The sequence below is a fragment of the Cryptomeria japonica genome, chromosome 5, assembly GCF_030272615.1.
Source record: "Cryptomeria japonica chromosome 5, Sugi_1.0, whole genome shotgun sequence".
Lineage (NCBI taxonomy): Eukaryota > Viridiplantae > Streptophyta > Pinopsida > Cupressales > Cupressaceae > Cryptomeria > Cryptomeria japonica.
The window spans coordinates 378,845,782-378,854,878 of NC_081409.1; positions in this window are offsets into that span (position 1 = coordinate 378,845,782).

The following is a 9,097-nucleotide window of genomic DNA, read 5'->3' on the forward strand; positions in this document are numbered from 1 at the left end:
AGATTATTTTGTTTTCAAACCACTAGGGTGTTTTTCTGAGAACTTCATCTCTTTGATTTTTTTGTTTCTAACGTTACTACAAAGAAATATTTTGATAAAAAACTGATTTCTATTTCATATCCCCAATGATTTCTAAAGTAGGGTTTCGTTCGATAACCTTCTTGATTAGGGCATTTGTCTCTAGGTATCGTGCTTCTTCCTTTATAAATTCTTCAACATTAGTTTCTATGGAGTTGTGGTTTTGTACCTTTGTTTCTGCAGGGCATCAATTCTCTTCTGGTTTTCGGCTTTTAGATGATTGTGTATCGACCACATGGATATTTGTTCGGCTTGGTTGGGGTTGTGCAACGATTGTGTAGTTGTTTCTTCCATTTAGTATCCCTCTTTTTTCTCTGGTCTTTGAAACCTTCTGCCATTTGATTATGCGATTGCTTTAATTTGGTTTAGCCCTTCGCATATATGGCTGATTTTGGAATCCCCCAAGTGTGATCCTATTAACGCCCTTTACACAATTTGGTGGATAGCATGATCACCATGTTGGGCTTTTAGTTAATATTTTTGTTTAGGCTTTAACATTGTTCTTTATTGTGCGACTATTCTTGAATATAGCATTTCAATAGTCCATCTTCGCTAAGCAGATTTTAATTTTTTAATTTTTTTTTGATAAACCACTCTTTTTAATAATCTAATAATTTTTAATAGAATTGTAAAGTGGTGAAAAATTAAGGTTTCCACCACAGGAAGGATGAATACCACTAATTTTTTACTTAGGGATCAATTGCATTCAAAAGAGGGGTTGAATCTAATAGATTTAGTCACAAACCAACAAGGATAAGGACCAAAAATACTAATTGGATTCAAAGTGTGAATTGGTTTTGTTGGTTCCCAAAATAAATGGGTTTACACTGCCATAGGGTAGAGACCAAGTTGATTCCTCCGAGATACCTATGGAAAGCCACTTCCAGCTATCACTATCCGTCAGGCTTGGACCAACATCAACAAGGATACAAGATCCTTCTACACTTCGGGCTCTGCAGAACCCGGGAGGGTAATCCCTTCAGCTAACTTCCTTATCTTTGCAACAATACTCAGGAATCCACTGAAAACAAAGTAGACTATCTCATAAAAAGGCTCAACAGAAAGGGAGAATGCTCAAGGATGGAAAATCTTTCAGTGATCCTCAACCTTAGGCTGGAGCATGAGATGGGCGAGACAACTTTCAGAAAATACATGAAAACTTAACAATGATATTCTGATATTTACAAGATTGTTCTGAGGAATCACAAAGAAAATAGACTAGAAATCGAAAACCTGATGACATTTGCTAGCAAATACCAGTGCCTTGTTCATTTGGGCTATAGAGTCTCTGAAACATTGTTGAAATATGATAAAAACTTATCTAATAGCTGATTTTAGTCTTGAACAATACTGCCTTACAATATCGTTCTGTCTACAATCCCTTACCGGAAAACTTATCAAATCCCGGTACAAGTCTTATTTCTCTGTAATCTCATTCAAGCACTTTAATTAACCCTTTGGACTAAAGCATAGAATGGAAAACTCCATACATCATAACAATGTAATAAACATATGAAACCCTTGATCCCATTTGCTCAAAAGAAGATAAAATTGCACGCAGAAGAGTAAATATTTTAGAATATATTTTTATTAATATCATAAGCTAACTTCTATCAGACAACAAAAGACAATTTCAATTACAAAATAACCCATTTGAAAAGGAAACTTGTAACTACTTCATTACTTTTGCTCTATAGAATGTCATTATAGTTCCTACTATTTTTTCATGACTCTCTATAACTATATGGAACCTAACCCTGCAGATTGGGCCTACTTTTACAGAGATCCTTCTCAGAAATTTCAGAACCTTAACTTCTGGCCTTGACTTCACTTTTATAGAAAACAAGGGAGCGACAAGCTTCAGACCAAAAGACACCTGTCACCAAAAACCAAGCCCAAAGAGGCTGTACACAATTCTGTAACAAAAAATTCCTTATCCACATGCTGGTGCCCGTGATGAGGTGGAACCAAAATCTTCAATTGATTATCGGTAGAAATGAAATCACTTGAGTCGTGCCGATATCACCCAGACACTTTTGGATGGACCCTGAGATGCTCAGTGCTCTACACAACATTTCCCTTCCTGAAAAGGAAAACTGATCTCGGCAAGAAATAAGACTTCCCACGAATTAGAGGAAAATCTCCAACCTTTATGCCTCGGATCAACAGAAATGGAAATAGGAGCTTGGGGATAAATATAATTTGTTGAGAAGGCGTTGCAGCTTCCCTGTCATTGCAGAGACGGCTGGCTACCAATCCTTACTCGAACAAATCCTTCTTTCAGTTCCCTGCGAGCTCCCTCTTGGAACACCCTGCCAACAAATTGCAGAAAAAGAACAGAGGAGATGTCCTGGGTGGCTTTTCCTGATAAGAAAAGGCTTTCACACCCCCTCTAATAATGAGCAACCTCATACCAGAGGAAAAACATCCATCTAGTGTCACAAAACATGCAACGAATCCATACATAATTATGTTCAAACACCATCTTCTTACTGATGAAAAATTGTTCTCAGAAAAATGAAGAATTTTGTATCCATTTCTACCCAATCTATCACCAGCCTAATAAATTTATAATCAGAATTCCATTCAAAGTGGCAGTGCTAATCCATGTGAAGAATCGTCATCCTGATATTTTCTTCTCATCTTGCCCGCTATGGATTCCAGCAATCATGCCTACAACTTAGGTCACCGTCATTTCTAGGCCATCACTCCATTGCCACCCGCATATGTTCACCTTGCATGAATGATTTTATTATGATCTTATTCCTTATTGAGTGTATAGTCTTCCTCTTCAGGATTCCTGTCAACAAGCAATCTCTGAATTCATCAGAGAACTTGTGATCCATCATATCTAAACCTGGAGTAATCTCGATCCTTTCACATCTCTGAGATATCATCCTTAATTGTCTAATCAGTCCTTTACCCAACAAGGACCTCACATAAGCTTCCTGAGGGGTGAGTCGACATTCAAAACTTCAAACTCATCGCCATCAATCCTAAGTCGACAAGTCTGCATCCTAATCATCCCATCTTTCCCATGCGGGCTACAACCAATATCTTTAATGATCCCTTTCAATCTCAAATTTGAAACTCAGCCGCAGATCTTACCTAGCCTGGCAAATCAAATGATCATTATTTGTCGATGTGGCATTTGACCTTCCATCTATATTCGCGGACCCATGAAGTCATGACTAATTAGCGCCATATCATCTTTCGACCAGACTCTATCAGCAGCCCCACCGTAGGTCTTCCTGGTCAGCCTGAGACATGTGGCATCATCTCGTGATGCTGCGGTCCATAACCTCCTTGCAACTTCCATCACGGGGATACGGGGATCGTCGGATATGTTCGCACTTTATTGCTTTAACACAGTGCCCATTAACCCTTTCAGAATTAAAAGTCGGGCACCTTTTATCTCACAACATAACATCACCATTCATCTTGAACACATGCCAATTGATAGGACGGTTAGTAAGCCGATTTTTACCGCTTGAGAATCGACAACACAAGGCTTCAATAGGTTACACCGCCAGCTTGTCCTTTTCTGCTGAAGACACGTGGCATCATCTCGCGATGCCATGGTCTTTATCTTCACTGCACTTTCAACCACGGGGAAGCGTAGACCATCATATACGTTCTGCTTTTATCAACCGACTGAAACACTTAGGATTTTAGACTTAGGAAAAATGCGAGCGCAGACACAAATATTAAAAGAGATCGACTATAGGGAAATTTTGCACACGACTTTAGGAAAATCATTTCTAAAACCGGTCTACCACAACTTAGCACTTAGGAAATAAAATGGCCCTGCCCATGGTAAACAACCCTTGGCCTTAGCGAGAAAAAGTAATGACGAGATATATTATTGCTAGGGTTTTCTTCACAAGACATAAGAAATTTTGATAAACCCTAAACTCTAGAAATTGAACCTTGACAGAGGATGCAAATAAAATTAGAAAGGTCACTGTTTAAGCTCAAAATTAAGAATTCTCATGCAATCAATTTTCAGGGCTATCAGGTTTACCCTCTTTTGTGAGTTGAATTGTTGAAATTAGGGTAAAGTGTTGGAAATGAGAATGAAAACATATAAACAATGAACTATAGTCATTGGGTTGAGGCACACACCTGGATCTAAGAAATATAAGCAGACTCAGATTTGATCCCCAAACGAGCTCCTGATTTTTCAGGATCGTGGTGAAATTAGTCTTGGTCCTCCAAAATTTTTGCACACCAAAGTGGGATTGATTTGTCACTGTAAATAATTCTTATTTTGAAGATTGTAGCTCCATACCTATTTCCCGCACACACAAAAGAAAGGGAAATAGGTTGGAAATAGGGGTTTGCCTAAGTCAAACCCTAGTTTCGGAATTAACCATGAAATAGAGATAAAAGATAATTAAATTGTTGTAATTGAAGATTCTCCTTTTGAGAGAGATGTTGAATAATGACCGAAAACCAAAATGATATACCTCCTTGTGAATTTTTGTTTCAGTTTGTCTCCACACAGGATTAGGGTTTCAAGAAGTTTTTAAAAAAATAGGATGTGAATGTCCACTTCAATGCTTGAATCTTGACTTTGTTGCCACTCCAAGGCTTGAAGGAGGACTGATTACTTGCTCAATGGCTTGAATGCTTGATTGTAGTTGCTTGTGTTCTTGAATGTATGTGTGTATCTTATGTTTGTATCAAATGTATATCAAAATGAGAGAGGAAAGCCTCCTTTTATACTTGCCCATACAAAAACTTACTAATTTTTCAACATGAGCCAACACAGGGCTAGGTTTCCTGGTCAAATTTGAAATGGCAAAATGGGTTCAAAGGGGGGCCCAAATAGGGAGGACCAAGGTGTGGCACCCTAGTCTTACCCCATTTTAGAGCTAGGATAAGGGGCTAAGTTGGTGTAAATAATAATAATGAAGTCATACTTGTATGGTGCGAGCAAAATCATGTCCTAGTCAGGCCTAGGATCACAAATGCTAAAACAAGGACCCAAATGTGGTTGAAATTGCAAAGGGGTGCAATTTTAGGACGCTACAAGAATAATGAACAAATAAAACATTTCTTTTAATAATGAAACCTTTCCACATTTTTTACATATGTTTTTTAATCCATATCATTTTAATAAAAAAGACAGGGTAAGAGTGTTGTTTTCTTTTTACCCAATTAGAAATGGCAATGCCTTCCACTACCTCTTTTTACCTACAAAATTCCAAACACAAAATGTAAGATAAGGATAAGAATAACGACTTTTAATTCAATCGACAAGTCTCCAATGATTTTTGAATGAATGATTACTCTAGCATATTTGAGAAAATCATGACCTGGTATTATGCAAGTGTAACAAAGTTTTGGAAATTGTTGTTGGTATTTTGTATCAACAATCAATTTTGTAACAATAAGAGTAACAGTAAGAATAAGGCTAAATGAAGGTCTAATAGGGAGGAAAATGAGATGAGGGAGAGTAACAATAAGAATGAGGGTAGACAAAGGTCTAATAGGTTGGCCTCATGTGGTACTAGTAAAGGTAAAAAGATGAAACTTATTGATTATGACTCGGAGGAGGATGAGGAGGAATAAGGTAAGGGAAATGAGAAGGAAGAAGAGCAAAATGTGGAAGGTGGAAAGGGTGATTTGGACGATAACCCTGAGAAATTGGTTAATAATAGCTCCACCCATGCTTCTGAGGGCATGTGGGTTGAGCATGTGAACCCAACTAGTGAAGTTAGAATGGAAGAGGAGGTTAAGGTGATTGTTGCTAGTGAGAGTTGCACATGTTGTCAAATTGTAGACAAGGAGCTAAAGGCGATGGGAACTGAACTGTGGATGTTGAAGGCCATAATTATCGACCTTGAAAAGAAGATGAGCAACATCTCCAAGTTTAGTCTTCGGTTGATGCATAGTTATGCGACCTCCCTTTGTCTTATGCAAGAAAAGATTCTAGGCAAAGTGGCCAAGGAGGAAGGAATTCACAAGGAACTCTGCAAGTTCCTAACAAAAGATTGGAACAATGTGCTACAACAAGCGGGTTGTGGTGTTAAACAATCTGGTCATGTGTAGAGTCATAAGATTTACTTTTAGTTTACTGCTTTTTGTTGTTTATGTCTTATTGGGCTTGGCTCCCTTATTGATCAATTTGATTAGCTACAGTATGTTTTTTTGTTAGTTGTTGTTTTAATGCTAGACTTTGGTTTATTCCTTTCGATTGGTGGTTTATGACTACTTACAAGCTATTGTTTAACTAGGCATTTTTGGTATTTTTTTAATGGATGTGCTGAAGTTTAGTTCTTGACGTCATTTGGTAGTGGTTGTAATAGGGACAACACCCTTGTTTTATTGTTTTTTAATATAAAAAATAATCAATTTTGTAAGTATGAAGATGGCTATTCAATACTTTGTACTCTTTGCATGTTTTCCTCTTATGGTGGATCTAATATAGTCTTTGCCTGGTTAATTTTGTTAATAGTTGTGAGTCTATTATTTTTTATAGAGTTTGTGATTAACTCTTGGTCTCTAGGTGGCAATGACATGCAATTCGAAACCAAGGAACCCATTAAGGCATGAAGTGTTCATGTATGGTAGGCTGCATAATAATTTCAATTGTAATTCTTCAAAGAATTTGAGGATGGTGAAGGTTGTTTTGATATGAAAGGGATTGTGGACCTTAGGTCTATTGCATTCATGAGCCATGCTAATGTAAGAATTTGGAGATAATTTAAAAGGAGATGGTAAAGAATAGTCTCTCCATAAGCCTCAATAATATCTTCCAAATTTGTTATTGTCTATTGCAAGAGAGGGTAGCGAATTGATCCCTATGTGTAGATATTTGCATATTGCAAGTGTGCAGATAAGTGGTCATAGCCAAAGTGATGCTAATACATTTTCTTTCCTAAATTCATTCTTCAATTCACAGGTTACATGTCATGCCCTTCAAAAACATTCCTTATTTTTATAGTTATTAAAGATGTATTCTCTTGTATTGATCAATGAAGTATAAATGTAATTTTAAGTTCTAAATATAATACTAATTTTTTTGCGAATAAACAACAAAACCTGAGCTTTATTTAAATTAGAATTGAAGTTTTTTTAAATTTCAATGAATATTTAATCAAATAAATTAATGTTTTCTTCAATGTTGAAATATTCTTTCATTCCTTTAGAGGGGTTCCTTACATTTTGATTATTAATCCACAAGTAAATAATTCTTGACAATATTTACTTCAATTTAATCTTGAATACTATGAATTATTATTCATTAATATTGGAGGAAGGTCCCATAGGAAGTTTGATGTCTCACGCCGGGAAAGTCTCCTATGGTGGTTTTTGCTTTTAATGTTTTGTCAATTTGTTTACTTTTTCCGTTCAAGTCCTTATGGTGAAAAAGAAAATGGTGCCCTCTTATTTTCTTATTCTCCCTACAAATGGTGTTCGTTGAATGAATTAGTGGTAAGTGAAAGAACAAATAGTTGTCATTATCAAAACTTTTGCTAAGATTTAAGTGCATTTGCCATATGTTCCTCAATACTTAGGCTTGTGTAAGGAGATATCACTTTTCCCCATTGTAAATAAAATAAAAAAACTTGCCCTAAACTTAATCCAGCACAAATAAAAAAAATTTCATTTTTAATTTATTTTTGACATATGTGACATAGATTTTTGAATACTAAACGTTAAATGTTAAAATTATGGAATTAAATAATGGTTGGAAATTTATGTTAATTAGTTAGATTTTTTTTTCTAATTATGTCAATCTAATATAAATTTAAATAATTTTGTTATAAATGTTTTATGTTAATTATGTATATTATATAATTAATTATAAACTATATAATTTGTATATATTTAATTATATGTTTAAACATTATTTTTTCATTATTATTATTATATTATTATTTATTTTTCAATAATATTTAATTTATATATTATAATAAAATATATAATAGCCGACAACGGATTTGAGGGGATTTGAAATGTTGTGCTTTGCAACTTGCCTGCGCAAACCTTCAGGCTCTTCTTTGAAGCTTGAAGTGGGCCAAAAATGGCAAAGTCTGAGACAATTCAATAGTTCTTCTGGCTATTATGGTAGCAATGAACATCTCTTCGGGCAGGAAGACCATGGTTACAAAAAAAACAAAAAATTGCCCTCTTGTTGCCCTAGGCAGTTGATCAAATACAAACAAACAAGCAATCTTCGATATATGTGAAGATGACAGAAACCCGCCTGCCCAAAAGTCAAAATCAAGTTCCCATCATCAAGAGATCACTTCAAGGTTAAGGCTCGATTCAAAGGATGGGTCATGTTGGACTATCCCACATTAATGGTTCCCACTTTCGCCAACGAAGGAAATTGGCAAAAGTGGAGAATTATGTTGGGGGGTGGTTCGAACGAAGTGGGGTGGTTTGAGAGAGCCCCCCTCCGGGTTCAAGCGAACCTGCCATCGGACGCGGGTTCGATCGAATCCTGGGTGGATATGGGGGTTCGTTCGAACCCCTTAAAAATTAATATTTTAAGGGGTTTGATCTAACCCCCCCTTCGCTCGAACCCTATTTACAATTTTTTTTTTTTCAAACTTCTATAAATTCTGAAAACGACAATTAAACTATCATTTTCCAACTTGTTTTTTTTTGTCCAGTGGGGGTTAGAGTGAACCCGACGTCAACACCATGTCATCGTGCCCTATCTGCAGCAGCCAGCGCAACACATTTCAGCTTTCGACCTACATTATTTCAGGTGCACAAAATAACCCTTTTTTTGTTTAATAATGTCTTTTTTTTATTAAAAATTAAAAAATAATTTGTTTGTTAATTTATTTTTTTAATTAAATAATTGAATGTTTATTGTTTTTCGGCATTTTAGAAAAACATTTGATAATTTAATGTTTTGATTGAAATTTGTCGATTTGTTTTTAAATTACATAACTGTATATGTATTTTTTTTCAACTTTTTAAAAAAATGTTATGAAAAAATTAGAAAACTAAGGCAGTAAATTAGAACTTAGAAAAACATTAGCAAAAAAGGAAA